General features: G+C 40.2%; 16 non-coding genes across 16 annotated transcripts; all 16 read right to left on the bottom strand.

The window, feature by feature from the left end:
* Positions 1-1,054: 1,054 nt before the first annotated feature.
* Positions 1,055-1,173, bottom strand: LOC140033782 (5S ribosomal RNA). Its single transcript, XR_011837685.1, has one exon. It is a non-coding gene; the product is annotated as a 5S ribosomal RNA (ribosomal RNA).
* A 1,125-nt stretch (positions 1,174-2,298) lies between these two features.
* On the bottom strand, positions 2,299-2,417 carry LOC140034690 (5S ribosomal RNA). The gene has a single exon (XR_011838550.1). It is a non-coding gene; the product is annotated as a 5S ribosomal RNA (ribosomal RNA).
* A 1,125-nt stretch (positions 2,418-3,542) lies between these two features.
* On the bottom strand, positions 3,543-3,661 carry LOC140033670 (5S ribosomal RNA). Its single transcript, XR_011837573.1, has one exon. It is a non-coding gene; the product is annotated as a 5S ribosomal RNA (ribosomal RNA).
* Positions 3,662-4,786: 1,125 nt separating this feature from the next.
* Positions 4,787-4,905, bottom strand: LOC140033556 (5S ribosomal RNA). Its single transcript, XR_011837458.1, has one exon. It is a non-coding gene; the product is annotated as a 5S ribosomal RNA (ribosomal RNA).
* A 1,125-nt stretch (positions 4,906-6,030) lies between these two features.
* On the bottom strand, positions 6,031-6,149 carry LOC140033445 (5S ribosomal RNA). The gene has a single exon (XR_011837342.1). It is a non-coding gene; the product is annotated as a 5S ribosomal RNA (ribosomal RNA).
* Positions 6,150-7,274: 1,125 nt separating this feature from the next.
* On the bottom strand, positions 7,275-7,393 carry LOC140033334 (5S ribosomal RNA). The gene has a single exon (XR_011837229.1). It is a non-coding gene; the product is annotated as a 5S ribosomal RNA (ribosomal RNA).
* A 1,135-nt stretch (positions 7,394-8,528) lies between these two features.
* Positions 8,529-8,647, bottom strand: LOC140033227 (5S ribosomal RNA). Its single transcript, XR_011837120.1, has one exon. It is a non-coding gene; the product is annotated as a 5S ribosomal RNA (ribosomal RNA).
* A 1,123-nt stretch (positions 8,648-9,770) lies between these two features.
* Positions 9,771-9,889, bottom strand: LOC140034689 (5S ribosomal RNA). Its single transcript, XR_011838549.1, has one exon. It is a non-coding gene; the product is annotated as a 5S ribosomal RNA (ribosomal RNA).
* Positions 9,890-11,024: 1,135 nt separating this feature from the next.
* LOC140033115 (5S ribosomal RNA) lies at positions 11,025-11,143 on the bottom strand. Its single transcript, XR_011837006.1, has one exon. It is a non-coding gene; the product is annotated as a 5S ribosomal RNA (ribosomal RNA).
* Positions 11,144-12,268: 1,125 nt separating this feature from the next.
* LOC140033004 (5S ribosomal RNA) lies at positions 12,269-12,387 on the bottom strand. Its single transcript, XR_011836894.1, has one exon. It is a non-coding gene; the product is annotated as a 5S ribosomal RNA (ribosomal RNA).
* Positions 12,388-13,512: 1,125 nt separating this feature from the next.
* LOC140032893 (5S ribosomal RNA) lies at positions 13,513-13,631 on the bottom strand. The gene has a single exon (XR_011836783.1). It is a non-coding gene; the product is annotated as a 5S ribosomal RNA (ribosomal RNA).
* A 1,135-nt stretch (positions 13,632-14,766) lies between these two features.
* On the bottom strand, positions 14,767-14,885 carry LOC140034688 (5S ribosomal RNA). The gene has a single exon (XR_011838548.1). It is a non-coding gene; the product is annotated as a 5S ribosomal RNA (ribosomal RNA).
* A 1,135-nt stretch (positions 14,886-16,020) lies between these two features.
* On the bottom strand, positions 16,021-16,139 carry LOC140034871 (5S ribosomal RNA). The gene has a single exon (XR_011838732.1). It is a non-coding gene; the product is annotated as a 5S ribosomal RNA (ribosomal RNA).
* A 1,125-nt stretch (positions 16,140-17,264) lies between these two features.
* Positions 17,265-17,383, bottom strand: LOC140034759 (5S ribosomal RNA). The gene has a single exon (XR_011838618.1). It is a non-coding gene; the product is annotated as a 5S ribosomal RNA (ribosomal RNA).
* Positions 17,384-18,508: 1,125 nt separating this feature from the next.
* Positions 18,509-18,627, bottom strand: LOC140034648 (5S ribosomal RNA). The gene has a single exon (XR_011838507.1). It is a non-coding gene; the product is annotated as a 5S ribosomal RNA (ribosomal RNA).
* Positions 18,628-19,750: 1,123 nt separating this feature from the next.
* LOC140033949 (5S ribosomal RNA) lies at positions 19,751-19,869 on the bottom strand. The gene has a single exon (XR_011837848.1). It is a non-coding gene; the product is annotated as a 5S ribosomal RNA (ribosomal RNA).
* Between the last annotated feature and the right edge of the window lie 131 nt (positions 19,870-20,000).

The following is a 20,000-nucleotide window of genomic DNA, read 5'->3' as shown; positions in this document are numbered from 1 at the left end:
CAGCATCGTTAGCCTTGGCCGCCCACGGGTTTCCTGTGTTGCATACCTATTAGAAGGAATTCGGATGCCACAACATTCAACGTTCTCCCAACGCCGTCCCGCCCGGTCGGGCTGCGGCGGCGTCGGGGAACCGCAAAGGCGAGGCCGTGTTCCGAGTCGCAGCCAAGCGATGCGTCTCGGCCCACGAACTGTAGCCCGAGCTCTTGGACGCGGAACACCGGGAGGGCAGGAGATCGTCGATCTCTATTTGCCTGAACTTGGCGTCAATCGCCCGCATCGAACGACTGCCATCGTCGCCTCGAGACGTCACGTCTCCTTCGAGCTCGTTGACCTCGTGCGACGTCGGCGTCGGTGAGGAATGCTACCTGGTTGATCCTGCCAGTAGTCATATGCTTGTCTCAAAGATTAAGCCATGCATGTGTAAGTATGAACTAATTCAGACTGTGAAACTGCGAATGGCTCATTAAATCAGTTATAGTTTGTTTGATGGTACCTGCTACTCGGATAACCGTAGTAATTCTAGAGCTAATACGTGCAACAAACCCCGACTTCTGGAAGGGATGCATTTATTAGATAAAAGGTCGACGCGGGCTCTGCCCGTTGCTGCGATGATTCATGATAACTCGACGGATCGCATGGCCTTCGTGCTGGCGACGCATCATTCAAATTTCTGCCCTATCAACTTTCGATGGTAGGATAGTGGCCTACCATGGTGGTGACGGGTGACGGAGAATTAGGGTTCGATTCCGGAGAGGGAGCCTGAGAAACGGCTACCACATCCAAGGAAGGCAGCAGGCGCGCGTTAGGTTCGTGTCGTGTTTTCAGGTCGTGTCGAAAATTGCCACCCCTAGTTGCGGTGATACATTTGCGCCGACAAATTTGAGCGACGATCCGGGCTTTGATCGAGCCGTACCGTTCCTGATTTGTCTCGCGCCTTCAGATCCTCCTTCACGCTTCGACAAGAAGCAAAATATTAAGCAATCGTTCCGACGGAGCTAAATTACTACAGGATAAAGAACGAATAGGAAATTTGGATTTCGAAACAAAAAAGAGAGGGGTGCAACACGAGGACTTCCCAGGGGGTCACCCATCCTAGTACTACTCTCGCCCAAGCACGCTTAACTTCGGAGTTCTGATGGGATCCGGTGCATTAGTGCTGGTATGATCGCACCCGCCATGTTCCTTTCGCTTTATTCTTTTAAACTACCCCGTCCTGCGAAGCAGTGTGGCTTTTCTAGACCGAAATTCATTTTAAGCGTCAATTCAAGCATTTTCCTCTTATCCTTTTATTTATTTACTTTATATTTTTTTTTGTTATTGATTTGCACCCTGTTTTTTTCCCTCATCCCGCAACTCTAAATTATCATGAAATCAATCCTTCACGCTTGCAGTTAGGGGTGGCAATTCGGGTCCAAATCAGGTTGGCGGGTCGGGTTCGGGTCAACAGACCCCCCAGAAAATCTGTTGACCCGAACCCCGACCCGCCAACCCGTGACGGGTCAGGTATGCTGACCCGAACCCGAAAATTTCAGGTTTACGGGGCGGCGGGTCGACCCGAAATGACCCGAAACTTAATTTTAATTTATTAATTTATCACTGTAATTTCTAATAAAATCAATTTCTCACAAAACTAATTACATAATCAAGTAATAAAAATTTAAATAAATGATTCCAAATCAAATCTAAAATAAATTAAACACCGTAAAAGTGTTTTATCCCAAGCAAAATATAAAATAAATTAAAACAATACAAAAGTGAAAAATAATATAATATATTATTTGTCCAAGTATAATAATTTCAACTTCACACAAATTAAATAAATTCGTTTAGGATTAAGTAATTAATGCCTTTGAAAAAAAGAATAACTTAGTTTAGTTAGATAAAATTATTTTTATGTTTATTAAATTATTTTTAATTCGTAAACGGGTCATATCAGGTCACCATGGGTTGACCCGAAATCGACCGGTTTTCTTTTCGGGTTCATCGGGTCCAACCCGATTCTGACCCGAATTCCCGAAACCTCAACCCAAACCCATTAATTTCGTGTTAGGTTCGTGTCGTGTTTTCAGGTCGTGTCGAAAATTGCCACCCCTAGTTGCGGTGATACATTTGCGCCGACAAATTTGAGCGACGATCCGGGCTTTGATCGAGCCGTACCGTTCCTGATTTGTCTCGCGCCTTCAGATCCTCCTTCACGCTTCGACAAGAAGCAAAATATTAAGCAATCGTTCCGACGGAGCTAAATTACTACAGGATAAAGAACGAATAGGAAATTTGGATTTCGAAACAAAAAAGAGAGGGGTGCAACACGAGGACTTCCCAGGGGGTCACCCATCCTAGTACTACTCTCGCCCAAGCACGCTTAACTTCGGAGTTCTGATGGGATCCAGTGCATTAGTGCTGGTATGATCGCACCCGCCATGTTCCTTTCGCTTTATTCTTTTAAACTACCCCGTCCTGCGAAGCAGTGTGGCTTTTCTAGACCGAAATTCATTTTAAGCGTCAATTCAAGCATTTTCCTCTTATCCTTTTATTTATTTACTTTATATTTTTTTTTGTTATTGATTTGCACCCTGTTTTTTTCCCTCATCCCGCAACTCTAAATTATCATGAAATCAATCCTTCACGCTTGCAGTTAGGGGTGGCAATTCGGGTCCAAATCAGGTTGGCGGGTCGGGTTCGGGTCAACAGACCCGCCAGAAAATCTGTTGACCCGAACCCCGACCCGCCAACCCGTGACGGGTCAGGTATGCTGACCCGAACCCGAAAATTTCAGGTTTACGGGGCGGCGGGTCGACCCGAAATGACCCGAAACTTAATTTTAATTTATTAATTTATCACTGTAATTTCTAATAAAATCAATTTCTCACAAAACTAATTACATAATCAAGTAATAAAAATTTAAATAAATGATTCCAAATCAAATCTAAAATAAATTAAACACCGTAAAAGTGTTTTATCCCAAGCAAAATATAAAATAAATTAAAACAATACAAAAGTGAAAAATAATATAATATATTATTTGTCCAAGTATAATAATTTCAACTTCACACAAATTAAATAAATTCGTTTAGGATTAAGTAATTAATGCCTTTGAAAAAAAGAATAACTTAGTTTAGTTAGATAAAATTATTTTTATGTTTATTAAATTATTTTTAATTCGTAAACGGGTCATATCAGGTCACCACGGGTTGACCCGAAATCGACCGGTTTTCTTTTCGGGTTCATCGGGTCCAACCCGATTCTGACCCGAATTCCCGAAACCTCAACCCAAACCCATTAATTTCGTGTTAGGTTCGTGTCGTGTTTTCAGGTCGTGTCGAAAATTGCCACCCCTAGTTGCGGTGATACATTTGCGCCGACAAATTTGAGCGACGATCCGGGCTTTGATCGAGCCGTACCGTTCCTGATTTGTCTCGCGCCTTCAGATCCTCCTTCACGCTTCGACAAGAAGCAAAATATTAAGCAATCGTTCCGACGGAGCTAAATTACTACAGGATAAAGAACGAATAGGAAATTTGGATTTCGAAACAAAAAAGAGAGGGGTGCAACACGAGGACTTCCCAGGGGGTCACCCATCCTAGTACTACTCTCGCCCAAGCACGCTTAACTTCGGAGTTCTGATGGGATCCGGTGCATTAGTGCTGGTATGATCGCACCCGCCATGTTCCTTTCGCTTTATTCTTTTAAACTACCCCGTCCTGCGAAGCAGTGTGGCTTTTCTAGACCGAAATTCATTTTAAGCGTCAATTCAAGCATTTTCCTCTTATCCTTTTATTTATTTACTTTATATTTTTTTTTGTTATTGATTTGCACCCTGTTTTTTTCCCTCATCCCGCAACTCTAAATTATCATGAAATCAATCCTTCACGCTTGCAGTTAGGGGTGGCAATTCGGGTCCAAATCAGGTTGGCGGGTCGGGTTCGGGTCAACAGACCCGCCAGAAAATCTGTTGACCCGAACCCCGACCCGCCAACCCGTGACGGGTCAGGTATGCTGACCCGAACCCGAAAATTTCAGGTTTACGGGGCGGCGGGTCGACCCGAAATGACCCGAAACTTAATTTTAATTTATTAATTTATCACTGTAATTTCTAATAAAATCAATTTCTCACAAAACTAATTACATAATCAAGTAATAAAAATTTAAATAAATGATTCCAAATCAAATCTAAAATAAATTAAACACCGTAAAAGTGTTTTATCCCAAGCAAAATATAAAATAAATTAAAACAATACAAAAGTGAAAAATAATATAATATATTATTTGTCCAAGTATAATAATTTCAACTTCACACAAATTAAATAAATTCGTTTAGGATTAAGTAATTAATGCCTTTGAAAAAAAGAATAACTTAGTTTAGTTAGATAAAATTATTTTTATGTTTATTAAATTATTTTTAATTCGTAAACGGGTCATATCAGGTCACCACGGGTTGACCCGAAATCGACCGGTTTTCTTTTCGGGTTCATCGGGTCCAACCCGATTCTGACCCGAATTCCCGAAACCTCAACCCAAACCCATTAATTTCGTGTTAGGTTCGTGTCGTGTTTTCAGGTCGTGTCGAAAATTGCCACCCCTAGTTGCGGTGATACATTTGCGCCGACAAATTTGAGCGACGATCCGGGCTTTGATCGAGCCGTACCGTTCCTGATTTGTCTCGCGCCTTCAGATCCTCCTTCACGCTTCGACAAGAAGCAAAATATTAAGCAATCGTTCCGACGGAGCTAAATTACTACAGGATAAAGAACGAATAGGAAATTTGGATTTCGAAACAAAAAAGAGAGGGGTGCAACACGAGGACTTCCCAGGGGGTCACCCATCCTAGTACTACTCTCGCCCAAGCACGCTTAACTTCGGAGTTCTGATGGGATCCGGTGCATTAGTGCTGGTATGATCGCACCCGCCATGTTCCTTTCGCTTTATTCTTTTAAACTACCCCGTCCTGCGAAGCAGTGTGGCTTTTCTAGACCGAAATTCATTTTAAGCGTCAATTCAAGCATTTTCCTCTTATCCTTTTATTTATTTACTTTATATTTTTTTTTGTTATTGATTTGCACCCTGTTTTTTTCCCTCATCCCGCAACTCTAAATTATCATGAAATCAATCCTTCACGCTTGCAGTTAGGGGTGGCAATTCGGGTCCAAATCAGGTTGGCGGGTCGGGTTCGGGTCAACAGACCCGCCAGAAAATCTGTTGACCCGAACCCCGACCCGCCAACCCGTGACGGGTCAGGTATGCTGACCCGAACCCGAAAATTTCAGGTTTACGGGGCGGCGGGTCGACCCGAAATGACCCGAAACTTAATTTTAATTTATTAATTTATCACTGTAATTTCTAATAAAATCAATTTCTCACAAAACTAATTACATAATCAAGTAATAAAAATTTAAATAAATGATTCCAAATCAAATCTAAAATAAATTAAACACCGTAAAAGTGTTTTATCCCAAGCAAAATATAAAATAAATTAAAACAATACAAAAGTGAAAAATAATATAATATATTATTTGTCCAAGTATAATAATTTCAACTTCACACAAATTAAATAAATTCGTTTAGGATTAAGTAATTAATGCCTTTGAAAAAAAGAATAACTTAGTTTAGTTAGATAAAATTATTTTTATGTTTATTAAATTATTTTTAATTCGTAAACGGGTCATATCAGGTCACCACGGGTTGACCCGAAATCGACCGGTTTTCTTTTCGGGTTCATCGGGTCCAACCCGATTCTGACCCGAATTCCCGAAACCTCAACCCAAACCCATTAATTTCGTGTTAGGTTCGTGTCGTGTTTTCAGGTCGTGTCGAAAATTGCCACCCCTAGTTGCGGTGATACATTTGCGCCGACAAATTTGAGCGACGATCCGGGCTTTGATCGAGCCGTACCGTTCCTGATTTGTCTCGCGCCTTCAGATCCTCCTTCACGCTTCGACAAGAAGCAAAATATTAAGCAATCGTTCCGACGGAGCTAAATTACTACAGGATAAAGAACGAATAGGAAATTTGGATTTCGAAACAAAAAAGAGAGGGGTGCAACACGAGGACTTCCCAGGGGGTCACCCATCCTAGTACTACTCTCGCCCAAGCACGCTTAACTTCGGAGTTCTGATGGGATCCGGTGCATTAGTGCTGGTATGATCGCACCCGCCATGTTCCTTTCGCTTTATTCTTTTAAACTACCCCGTCCTGCGAAGCAGTGTGGCTTTTCTAGACCGAAATTCATTTTAAGCGTCAATTCAAGCATTTTCCTCTTATCCTTTTATTTATTTACTTTATATTTTTTTTTGTTATTGATTTGCACCCTGTTTTTTTCCCTCATCCCGCAACTCTAAATTATCATGAAATCAATCCTTCACGCTTGCAGTTAGGGGTGGCAATTCGGGTCCAAATCAGGTTGGCGGGTCGGGTTCGGGTCAACAGACCCGCCAGAAAATCTGTTGACCCGAACCCCGACCCGCCAACCCGTGACGGGTCAGGTATGCTGACCCGAACCCGAAAATTTCAGGTTTACGGGGCGGCGGGTCGACCCGAAATGACCCGAAACTTAATTTTAATTTATTAATTTATCACTGTAATTTCTAATAAAATCAATTTCTCACAAAACTAATTACATAATCAAGTAATAAAAATTTAAATAAATGATTCCAAATCAAATCTAAAATAAATTAAACACCGTAAAAGTGTTTTATCCCAAGCAAAATATAAAATAAATTAAAACAATACAAAAGTGAAAAATAATATAATATATTATTTGTCCAAGTATAATAATTTCAACTTCACACAAATTAAATAAATTCGTTTAGGATTAAGTAATTAATGCCTTTGAAAAAAAGAATAACTTAGTTTAGTTAGATAAAATTATTTTTATGTTTATTAAATTATTTTTAATTCGTAAACGGGTCATATCAGGTCACCACGGGTTGACCCGAAATCGACCGGTTTTCTTTTCGGGTTCATCGGGTCCAACCCGATTCTGACCCGAATTCCCGAAACCTCAACCCAAACCCATTAATTTCGTGTTAGGTTCGTGTCGTGTTTTCAGGTCGTGTCGAAAATTGCCACCCCTAGTTGCGGTGATACATTTGCGCCGACAAATTTGAGCGACGATCCGGGCTTTGATCGAGCCGTACCGTTCCTGATTTGTCTCGCGCCTTCAGATCCTCCTTCACGCTTCGACAAGAAGCAAAATATTAAGCAATCGTTCCGACGGAGCTAAATTACTACAGGATAAAGAACGAATAGGAAATTTGGATTTCGAAACAAAAAAGAGAGGGGTGCAACACGAGGACTTCCCAGGGGGTCACCCATCCTAGTACTACTCTCGCCCAAGCACGCTTAACTTCGGAGTTCTGATGGGATCCGGTGCATTAGTGCTGGTATGATCGCACCCGCCATGTTCCTTTCGCTTTATTCTTTTAAACTACCCCGTCCTGCGAAGCAGTGTGGCTTTTCTAGACCGAAATTCATTTTAAGCGTCAATTCAAGCATTTTCCTCTTATCCTTTTATTTATTTACTTTATATTTTTTTTTGTTATTGATTTGCACCCTGTTTTTTTCCCTCATCCCGCAACTCTAAATTATCATGAAATCAATCCTTCACGCTTGCAGTTAGGGGTGGCAATTCGGGTCCAAATCAGGTTGGCGGGTCGGGTTCGGGTCAACAGACCCGCCAGAAAATCTGTTGACCCGAACCCCGACCCGCCAACCCGTGACGGGTCAGGTATGCTGACCCGAACCCGAAAATTTCAGGTTTACGGGGCGGCGGGTCGACCCGAAATGACCCGAAACTTAATTTTAATTTATTAATTTATCACTGTAATTTCTAATAAAATCAATTTCTCACAAAACTAATTACATAATCAAGTAATAAAAATTTAAATAAATGATTCCAAATCAAATCTAAAATAAATTAAACACCGTAAAAGTGTTTTATCCCAAGCAAAATATAAAATAAATTAAAACAATACAAAAGTGAAAAATAATATAATATATTATTTGTCCAAGTATAATAATTTCAACTTCACACAAATTAAATAAATTCGTTTAGGATTAAGTAATTAATGCCTTTGAAAAAAAGAATAACTTAGTTTAGTTAGATAAAATTATTTTTATGTTTATTAAATTATTTTTAATTCGTAAACGGGTCATATCGGGTCATATCAGGTCACCACGGGTTGACCCGAAATCGACCGGTTTTCTTTTCGGGTTCATCGGGTCCAACCCGATTCTGACCCGAATTCCCGAAACCTCAACCCAAACCCATTAATTTCGTGTTAGGTTCGTGTCGTGTTTTCAGGTCGTGTCGAAAATTGCCACCCCTAGTTGCGGTGATACATTTGCGCCGACAAATTTGAGCGACGATCCGGGCTTTGATCGAGCCGTACCGTTCCTGATTTGTCTCGCGCCTTCAGATCCTCCTTCACGCTTCGACAAGAAGCAAAATATTAAGCAATCGTTCCGACGGAGCTAAATTACTACAGGATAAAGAACGAATAGGAAATTTGGATTTCGAAACAAAAAAGAGAGGGGTGCAACACGAGGACTTCCCAGGGGGTCACCCATCCTAGTACTACTCTCGCCCAAGCACGCTTAACTTCGGAGTTCTGATGGGATCCGGTGCATTAGTGCTGGTATGATCGCACCCGCCATGTTCCTTTCGCTTTATTCTTTTAAACTACCCCGTCCTGCGAAGCAGTGTGGCTTTTCTAGACCGAAATTCATTTTAAGCGTCAATTCAAGCATTTTCCTCTTATCCTTTTATTTATTTACTTTATATTTTTTTTTGTTATTGATTTGCACCCTGTTTTTTTCCCTCATCCCGCAACTCTAAATTATCATGAAATCAATCCTTCACGCTTGCAGTTAGGGGTGGCAATTCGGGTCCAAATCAGGTTGGCGGGTCGGGTTCGGGTCAACAGACCCGCCAGAAAATCTGTTGACCCGAACCCCGACCCGCCAACCCGTGACGGGTCAGGTATGCTGACCCGAACCCGAAAATTTCAGGTTTACGGGGCGGCGGGTCGACCCGAAATGACCCGAAACTTAATTTTAATTTATTAATTTATCACTGTAATTTCTAATAAAATCAATTTCTCACAAAACTAATTACATAATCAAGTAATAAAAATTTAAATAAATGATTCCAAATCAAATCTAAAAAATTAAACACCGTAAAAGTGTTTTATCCCAAGCAAAATATAAAATAAATTAAAACAATACAAAAGTGAAAAATAATATAATATATTATTTGTCCAAGTATAATAATTTCAACTTCACACAAATTAAATAAATTCGTTTAGGATTAAGTAATTAATGCCTTTGAAAAAAAGAATAACTTAGTTTAGTTAGATAAAATTATTTTTATGTTTATTAAATTATTTTTAATTCGTAAACGGGTCATATCAGGTCACCACGGGTTGACCCGAAATCGACCGGTTTTCTTTTCGGGTTCATCGGGTCCAACCCGATTCTGACCCGAATTCCCGAAACCTCAACCCAAACCCATTAATTTCGTGTTAGGTTCGTGTCGTGTTTTCAGGTCGTGTCGAAAATTGCCACCCCTAGTTGCGGTGATACATTTGCGCCGACAAATTTGAGCGACGATCCGGGCTTTGATCGAGCCGTACCGTTCCTGATTTGTCTCGCGCCTTCAGATCCTCCTTCACGCTTCGACAAGAAGCAAAATATTAAGCAATCGTTCCGACGGAGCTAAATTACTACAGGATAAAGAACGAATAGGAAATTTGGATTTCGAAACAAAAAAGAGAGGGGTGCAACACGAGGACTTCCCAGGGGGTCACCCATCCTAGTACTACTCTCGCCCAAGCACGCTTAACTTCGGAGTTCTGATGGGATCCAGTGCATTAGTGCTGGTATGATCGCACCCGCCATGTTCCTTTCGCTTTATTCTTTTAAACTACCCCGTCCTGCGAAGCAGTGTGGCTTTTCTAGACCGAAATTCATTTTAAGCGTCAATTCAAGCATTTTCCTCTTATCCTTTTATTTATTTACTTTATATTTTTTTTTGTTATTGATTTGCACCCTGTTTTTTTCCCTCATCCCGCAACTCTAAATTATCATGAAATCAATCCTTCACGCTTGCAGTTAGGGGTGGCAATTCGGGTCCAAATCAGGTTGGCGGGTCGGGTTCGGGTCAACAGACCCGCCAGAAAATCTGTTGACCCGAACCCCGACCCGCCAACCCGTGACGGGTCAGGTATGCTGACCCGAACCCGAAAATTTCAGGTTTACGGGGCGGCGGGTCGACCCGAAATGACCCGAAACTTAATTTTAATTTATTAATTTATCACTGTAATTTCTAATAAAATCAATTTCTCACAAAACTAATTACATAATCAAGTAATAAAAATTTAAATAAATGATTCCAAATCAAATCTAAAATAAATTAAACACCGTAAAAGTGTTTTATCCCAAGCAAAATATAAAATAAATTAAAACAATACAAAAGTGAAAAATAATATAATATATTATTTGTCCAAGTATAATAATTTCAACTTCACACAAATTAAATAAATTCGTTTAGGATTAAGTAATTAATGCCTTTGAAAAAAAGAATAACTTAGTTTAGTTAGATAAAATTATTTTTATGTTTATTAAATTATTTTTAATTCGTAAACGGGTCATATCGGGTCATATCAGGTCACCACGGGTTGACCCGAAATCGACCGGTTTTCTTTTCGGGTTCATCGGGTCCAACCCGATTCTGACCCGAATTCCCGAAACCTCAACCCAAACCCATTAATTTCGTGTTAGGTTCGTGTCGTGTTTTCAGGTCGTGTCGAAAATTGCCACCCCTAGTTGCGGTGATACATTTGCGCCGACAAATTTGAGCGACGATCCGGGCTTTGATCGAGCCGTACCGTTCCTGATTTGTCTCGCGCCTTCAGATCCTCCTTCACGCTTCGACAAGAAGCAAAATATTAAGCAATCGTTCCGACGGAGCTAAATTACTACAGGATAAAGAACGAATAGGAAATTTGGATTTCGAAACAAAAAAGAGAGGGGTGCAACACGAGGACTTCCCAGGGGGTCACCCATCCTAGTACTACTCTCGCCCAAGCACGCTTAACTTCGGAGTTCTGATGGGATCCGGTGCATTAGTGCTGGTATGATCGCACCCGCCATGTTCCTTTCGCTTTATTCTTTTAAACTACCCCGTCCTGCGAAGCAGTGTGGCTTTTCTAGACCGAAATTCATTTTAAGCGTCAATTCAAGCATTTTCCTCTTATCCTTTTATTTATTTACTTTATATTTTTTTTTGTTATTGATTTGCACCCTGTTTTTTTCCCTCATCCCGCAACTCTAAATTATCATGAAATCAATCCTTCACGCTTGCAGTTAGGGGTGGCAATTCGGGTCCAAATCAGGTTGGCGGGTCGGGTTCGGGTCAACAGACCCGCCAGAAAATCTGTTGACCCGAACCCCGACCCGCCAACCCGTGACGGGTCAGGTATGCTGACCCGAACCCGAAAATTTCAGGTTTACGGGGCGGCGGGTCGACCCGAAATGACCCGAAACTTAATTTTAATTTATTAATTTATCACTGTAATTTCTAATAAAATCAATTTCTCACAAAACTAATTACATAATCAAGTAATAAAAATTTAAATAAATGATTCCAAATCAAATCTAAAATAAATTAAACACCGTAAAAGTGTTTTATCCCAAGCAAAATATAAAATAAATTAAAACAATACAAAAGTGAAAAATAATATAATATATTATTTGTCCAAGTATAATAATTTCAACTTCACACAAATTAAATAAATTCGTTTAGGATTAAGTAATTAATGCCTTTGAAAAAAAGAATAACTTAGTTTAGTTAGATAAAATTATTTTTATGTTTATTAAATTATTTTTAATTCGTAAACGGGTCATATCAGGTCACCACGGGTTGACCCGAAATCGACCGGTTTTCTTTTCGGGTTCATCGGGTCCAACCCGATTCTGACCCGAATTCCCGAAACCTCAACCCAAACCCATTAATTTCGTGTTAGGTTCGTGTCGTGTTTTCAGGTCGTGTCGAAAATTGCCACCCCTAGTTGCGGTGATACATTTGCGCCGACAAATTTGAGCGACGATCCGGGCTTTGATCGAGCCGTACCGTTCCTGATTTGTCTCGCGCCTTCAGATCCTCCTTCACGCTTCGACAAGAAGCAAAATATTAAGCAATCGTTCCGACGGAGCTAAATTACTACAGGATAAAGAACGAATAGGAAATTTGGATTTCGAAACAAAAAAGAGAGGGGTGCAACACGAGGACTTCCCAGGGGGTCACCCATCCTAGTACTACTCTCGCCCAAGCACGCTTAACTTCGGAGTTCTGATGGGATCCGGTGCATTAGTGCTGGTATGATCGCACCCGCCATGTTCCTTTCGCTTTATTCTTTTAAACTACCCCGTCCTGCGAAGCAGTGTGGCTTTTCTAGACCGAAATTCATTTTAAGCGTCAATTCAAGCATTTTCCTCTTATCCTTTTATTTATTTACTTTATATTTTTTTTTGTTATTGATTTGCACCCTGTTTTTTTCCCTCATCCCGCAACTCTAAATTATCATGAAATCAATCCTTCACGCTTGCAGTTAGGGGTGGCAATTCGGGTCCAAATCAGGTTGGCGGGTCGGGTTCGGGTCAACAGACCCGCCAGAAAATCTGTTGACCCGAACCCCGACCCGCCAACCCGTGACGGGTCAGGTATGCTGACCCGAACCCGAAAATTTCAGGTTTACGGGGCGGCGGGTCGACCCGAAATGACCCGAAACTTAATTTTAATTTATTAATTTATCACTGTAATTTCTAATAAAATCAATTTCTCACAAAACTAATTACATAATCAAGTAATAAAAATTTAAATAAATGATTCCAAATCAAATCTAAAATAAATTAAACACCGTAAAAGTGTTTTATCCCAAGCAAAATATAAAATAAATTAAAACAATACAAAAGTGAAAAATAATATAATATATTATTTGTCCAAGTATAATAATTTCAACTTCACACAAATTAAATAAATTCGTTTAGGATTAAGTAATTAATGCCTTTGAAAAAAAGAATAACTTAGTTTAGTTAGATAAAATTATTTTTATGTTTATTAAATTATTTTTAATTCGTAAACGGGTCATATCAGGTCACCACGGGTTGACCCGAAATCGACCGGTTTTCTTTTCGGGTTCATCGGGTCCAACCCGATTCTGACCCGAATTCCCGAAACCTCAACCCAAACCCATTAATTTCGTGTTAGGTTCGTGTCGTGTTTTCAGGTCGTGTCGAAAATTGCCACCCCTAGTTGCGGTGATACATTTGCGCCGACAAATTTGAGCGACGATCCGGGCTTTGATCGAGCCGTACCGTTCCTGATTTGTCTCGCGCCTTCAGATCCTCCTTCACGCTTCGACAAGAAGCAAAATATTAAGCAATCGTTCCGACGGAGCTAAATTACTACAGGATAAAGAACGAATAGGAAATTTGGATTTCGAAACAAAAAAGAGAGGGGTGCAACACGAGGACTTCCCAGGGGGTCACCCATCCTAGTACTACTCTCGCCCAAGCACGCTTAACTTCGGAGTTCTGATGGGATCCGGTGCATTAGTGCTGGTATGATCGCACCCGCCATGTTCCTTTCGCTTTATTCTTTTAAACTACCCCGTCCTGCGAAGCAGTGTGGCTTTTCTAGACCGAAATTCATTTTAAGCGTCAATTCAAGCATTTTCCTCTTATCCTTTTATTTATTTACTTTATATTTTTTTTTGTTATTGATTTGCACCCTGTTTTTTTCCCTCATCCCGCAACTCTAAATTATCATGAAATCAATCCTTCACGCTTGCAGTTAGGGGTGGCAATTCGGGTCCAAATCAGGTTGGCGGGTCGGGTTCGGGTCAACAGACCCGCCAGAAAATCTGTTGACCCGAACCCCGACCCGCCAACCCGTGACGGGTCAGGTATGCTGACCCGAACCCGAAAATTTCAGGTTTACGGGGCGGCGGGTCGACCCGAAATGACCCGAAACTTAATTTTAATTTATTAATTTATCACTGTAATTTCTAATAAAATCAATTTCTCACAAAACTAATTACATAATCAAGTAATAAAAATTTAAATAAATGATTCCAAATCAAATCTAAAATAAATTAAACACCGTAAAAGTGTTTTATCCCAAGCAAAATATAAAATAAATTAAAACAATACAAAAGTGAAAAATAATATAATATATTATTTGTCCAAGTATAATAATTTCAACTTCACACAAATTAAATAAATTCGTTTAGGATTAAGTAATTAATGCCTTTGAAAAAAAGAATAACTTAGTTTAGTTAGATAAAATTATTTTTATGTTTATTAAATTATTTTTAATTCGTAAACGGGTCATATCGGGTCATATCAGGTCACCACGGGTTGACCCGAAATCGACCGGTTTTCTTTTCGGGTTCATCGGGTCCAACCCGATTCTGACCCGAATTCCCGAAACCTCAACCCAAACCCATTAATTTCGTGTTAGGTTCGTGTCGTGTTTTCAGGTCGTGTCGAAAATTGCCACCCCTAGTTGCGGTGATACATTTGCGCCGACAAATTTGAGCGACGATCCGGGCTTTGATCGAGCCGTACCGTTCCTGATTTGTCTCGCGCCTTCAGATCCTCCTTCACGCTTCGACAAGAAGCAAAATATTAAGCAATCGTTCCGACGGAGCTAAATTACTACAGGATAAAGAACGAATAGGAAATTTGGATTTCGAAACAAAAAAGAGAGGGGTGCAACACGAGGACTTCCCAGGGGGTCACCCATCCTAGTACTACTCTCGCCCAAGCACGCTTAACTTCGGAGTTCTGATGGGATCCAGTGCATTAGTGCTGGTATGATCGCACCCGCCATGTTCCTTTCGCTTTATTCTTTTAAACTACCCCGTCCTGCGAAGCAGTGTGGCTTTTCTAGACCGAAATTCATTTTAAGCGTCAATTCAAGCATTTTCCTCTTATCCTTTTATTTATTTACTTTATATTTTTTTTTGTTATTGATTTGCACCCTGTTTTTTTCCCTCATCCCGCAACTCTAAATTATCATGAAATCAATCCTTCACGCTTGCAGTTAGGGGTGGCAATTCGGGTCCAAATCAGGTTGGCGGGTCGGGTTCGGGTCAACAGACCCGCCAGAAAATCTGTTGACCCGAACCCCGACCCGCCAACCCGTGACGGGTCAGGTATGCTGACCCGAACCCGAAAATTTCAGGTTTACGGGGCGGCGGGTCGACCCGAAATGACCCGAAACTTAATTTTAATTTATTAATTTATCACTGTAATTTCTAATAAAATCAATTTCTCACAAAACTAATTACATAATCAAGTAATAAAAATTTAAATAAATGATTCCAAATCAAATCTAAAATAAATTAAACACCGTAAAAGTGTTTTATCCCAAGCAAAATATAAAATAAATTAAAACAATACAAAAGTGAAAAATAATATAATATATTATTTGTCCAAGTATAATAATTTCAACTTCACACAAATTAAATAAATTCGTTTAGGATTAAGTAATTAATGCCTTTGAAAAAAAGAATAACTTAGTTTAGTTAGATAAAATTATTTTTATGTTTATTAAATTATTTTTAATTCGTAAACGGGTCATATCGGGTCATATCAGGTCACCACGGGTTGACCCGAAATCGACCGGTTTTCTTTTCGGGTTCATCGGGTCCAACCCGATTCTGACCCGAATTCCCGAAACCTCAACCCAAACCCATTAATTTCGTGTTAGGTTCGTGTCGTGTTTTCAGGTCGTGTCGAAAATTGCCACCCCTAGTTGCGGTGATACATTTGCGCCGACAAATTTGAGCGACGATCCGGGCTTTGATCGAGCCGTACCGTTCCTGATTTGTCTCGCGCCTTCAGATCCTCCTTCACGCTTCGACAAGAAGCAAAATATTAAGCAATCGTTCCGACGGAGCTAAATTACTACAGGATAAAGAACGAATAGGAAATTTGGATTTCGAAACAAAAAAGAGAGGGGTGCAACACGAGGACTTCCCAGGGGGTCACCCATCCTAGTACTACTCTCGCCCAAGCACGCTTAACTTCGGAGTTCTGATGGGATCCGGTGCATTAGTGCTGGTATGATCGCACCCGCCATGTTCCTTTCGCTTTATTCTTTTAAACTACCCCGTCCTGCGAAGCAGTGTGGCTTTTCTAGACCGAAATTCATTTTAAGCGTCAATTCAAGCATTTTCCTCTTATCCTTTTATTTATTTACTTTATATTTTTTTTTGTTATTGATTTGCACCCTGTTTTTTTCCCTCATCCCGCAACTCTAAATTATCATGAAATCAATCCTTCACGCTTGCAGTTAGGGGTGGCAATTCGGGTCCAAATCAGGTTGGCGGGTCGGGTTCGGGTCAACAGACCCGCCAGAAAATCTGTTGACCCGAACCCCGACCCGCCAACCCGTGACGGGTCAGGTATGCTGACCCGAACCCGAAAATTTCAGGTTTACGGGGCGGCGGGTCGACCCGAAATGACCCGAAACTTAATTTTAATTTATTAATTTATCACTGTAATTTCTAATAAAATCAATTTCTCACAAAACTAATTACATAATCAAGTAATAAAAATTTAAATAAATGATTCCAAATCAAATCTAAAATAAATTAAACACCGTAAAAGTGTTTTATCCCAAGCAAAATATAAAATAAATTAAAACAATACAAAAGTGAAAAATAATATAATATATTATTTGTCCAAGTATAATAATTTCAACTTCACACAAATTAAATAAATTCGTTTAGGATTAAGTAATTAATGCCTTTGAAAAAAAGAATAACTTAGTTTAGTTAGATAAAATTATTTTTATGTTTATTAAATTATTTTTAATTCGTAAACGGGTCATATCAGGTCACCACGGGTTGACCCGAAATCGACCGGTTTTCTTTTCGGGTTCATCGGGTCCAACCCGATTCTGACCCGAATTCCCGAAACCTCAACCCAAACCCATTAATTTCGTGTTAGGTTCGTGTCGTGTTTTCAGGTCGTGTCGAAAATTGCCACCCCTAGTTGCGGTGATACATTTGCGCCGACAAATTTGAGCGACGATCCGGGCTTTGATCGAGCCGTACCGTTCCTGATTTGTCTCGCGCCTTCAGATCCTCCTTCACGCTTCGACAAGAAGCAAAATATTAAGCAATCGTTCCGACGGAGCTAAATTACTACAGGATAAAGAACGAATAGGAAATTTGGATTTCGAAACAAAAAAGAGAGGGGTGCAACACGAGGACTTCCCAGGGGGTCACCCATCCTAGTACTACTCTCGCCCAAGCACGCTTAACTTCGGAGTTCTGATGGGATCCGGTGCATTAGTGCTGGTATGATCGCACCCGCCATGTTCCTTTCGCTTTATTCTTTTAAACTACCCCGTCCTGCGAAGCAGTGTGGCTTTTCTAGACCGAAATTCATTTTAAGCGTCAATTCAAGCATTTTCCTCTTATCCTTTTATTTATTTACTTTATATTTTTTTTTGTTATTGATTTGCACCCTGTTTTTTTCCCTCATCCCGCAACTCTAAATTATCATGAAATCAATCCTTCACGCTTGCAGTTAGGGGTGGCAATTCGGGTCCAAATCAGGTTGGCGGGTCGGGTTCGGGTCAACAGACCCGCCAGAAAATCTGTTGACCCGAACCCCGACCCGCCAACCCGTGACGGGTCAGGTATGCTGACCCGAACCCGAAAATTTCAGGTTTACGGGGCGGCGGGTCGACCCGAAATGACCCGAAACTTAATTTTAATTTATTAATTTATCACTGTAATTTCTAATAAAATCAATTTCTCACAAAACTAATTACATAATCAAGTAATAAAAATTTAAATAAATGATTCCAAATCAAATCTAAAATAAATTAAACACCGTAAAAGTGTTTTATCCCAAGCAAAATATAAAATAAATTAAAACAATACAAAAGTGAAAAATAATATAATATATTATTTGTCCAAGTATAATAATTTCAACTTCACACAAATTAAATAAATTCGTTTAGGATTAAGTAATTAATGCCTTTGAAAAAAAGAATAACTTAGTTTAGTTAGATAAAATTATTTTTATGTTTATTAAATTATTTTTAATTCGTAAACGGGTCATATCAGGTCACCACGGGTTGACCCGAAATCGACCGGTTTTCTTTTCGGGTTCATCGGGTCCAACCCGATTCTGACCCGAATTCCCGAAACCTCAACCCAAACCCATTAATTTCGTGTTAGGTTCGTGTCGTGTTTTCAGGTCGTGTCGAAAATTGCCACCCCTAGTTGCGGTGATACATTTGCGCCGACAAATTTGAGCGACGATCCGGGCTTTGATCGAGCCGTACCGTTCCTGATTTGTCTCGCGCCTTCAGATCCTCCTTCACGCTTCGACAAGAAGCAAAATATTAAGCAATCGTTCCGACGGAGCTAAATTACTACAGGATAAAGAACGAATAGGAAATTTGGATTTCGAAACAAAAAAGAGAGGGGTGCAACACGAGGACTTCCCAGGGGGTCACCCATCCTAGTACTACTCTCGCCCAAGCACGCTTAACTTCGGAGTTCTGATGGGATCCGGTGCATTAGTGCTGGTATGATCGCACCCGCCATGTTCCTTTCGCTTTATTCTTTTAAACTACCCCGTCCTGCGAAGCAGTGTGGCTTTTCTAGACCGAAATTCATTTTAAGCGTCAATTCAAGCATTTTCCTCTTATCCTTTTATTTATTTACTTTATATTTTTTTTTGTTATTGATTTGCACCCTGTTTTTTTCCCTCATCCCGCAACTCTAAATTATCATGAAATCAATCCTTCACGCTTGCAGTTAGGGGTGGCAATTCGGGTCCAAATCAGGTTGGCGGGTCGGGTTCGGGTCAACAGACCCGCCAGAAAATCTGTTGACCCGAACCCCGACCCGCCAACCCGTGACGGGTCAGGTATGCTGACCCGAACCCGAAAATTTCAGGTTTACGGGGCGGCGGGTCGACCCGAAATGACCCGAAACTTAATTTTAATTTATTAATTTATCACTGTAATTTCTAATAAAATCAATTTCTCACAAAACTAATTACATAATCAAGTAATAAAAATTTAAATAAATGATTCCAAATCAAATCTAAAAAATTAAACACCGTAAAAGTGTTTTATCCCAAGCAAAATATAAAATAAATTAAAACAATACAAAAGTGAAAAATAATATAATATATTATTTGTCCAAGTATAATAATTTCAACTTCACACAAATTAAATAAATTCGTTTAGGATTAAGTAATTAATGCCTTTGAAAAAAAGAATAACTTAGTTTAGTTAGATAAAATTATTTTTATGTTTATTAAATTATTTTTAATTCGTAAACGGGTCATATCAGGTCACCACGGGTTGACCCGAAATCGACCGGTTTTCTTTTCGGGTTCATCGGGTCCAACCCGATTCTGACCCGAATTCCCGAAACCTCAACCCAAACCCATTAATTTCGTGTTAGGTTCGTGTCGTGTTTTCAGGTCGTGTCGAAAATTGCCACCCCTAGTTGCGGTGATACATTTGCGCCGACAAATTTGAGCGACGATCCGGGCTTTGATCGAGCCGTACCGTTCCTGATTTGTCTCGCGCCTTCAGATCCTCCTTCACGCTTCGACAAGAAGCAAAATATTAAGCAATCGTTCCGACGGAGCTAAATTACTACAGGATAAAGAACGAATAGGAAATTTGGATTTCGAAACAAAAAAGAGAGGGGTGCAACACGAGGACTTCCCAGGGGGTCACCCATCCTAGTACTACTCTCGCCCAAGCACGCTTAACTTCGGAGTTCTGATGGGATCCGGTGCATTAGTGCTGGTATGATCGCACCCGCCATGTTCCTTTCGCTTTATTCTTTTAAACTACCCCGTCCTGCGAAGCAGTGTGGCTTTTCTAGACCGAAATTCATTTTAAGCGTCAATTCAAGCATTTTCCTCTTATCCTTTTATTTATTTACTTTATA

Source organism: Coffea arabica, unplaced genomic scaffold, assembly GCF_036785885.1.
Source record: "Coffea arabica cultivar ET-39 unplaced genomic scaffold, Coffea Arabica ET-39 HiFi ptg000200l, whole genome shotgun sequence".
Classification (NCBI taxonomy): domain Eukaryota; kingdom Viridiplantae; phylum Streptophyta; class Magnoliopsida; order Gentianales; family Rubiaceae; genus Coffea; species Coffea arabica.
This window is presented reverse-complemented; position numbering and strand designations above follow the sequence as displayed.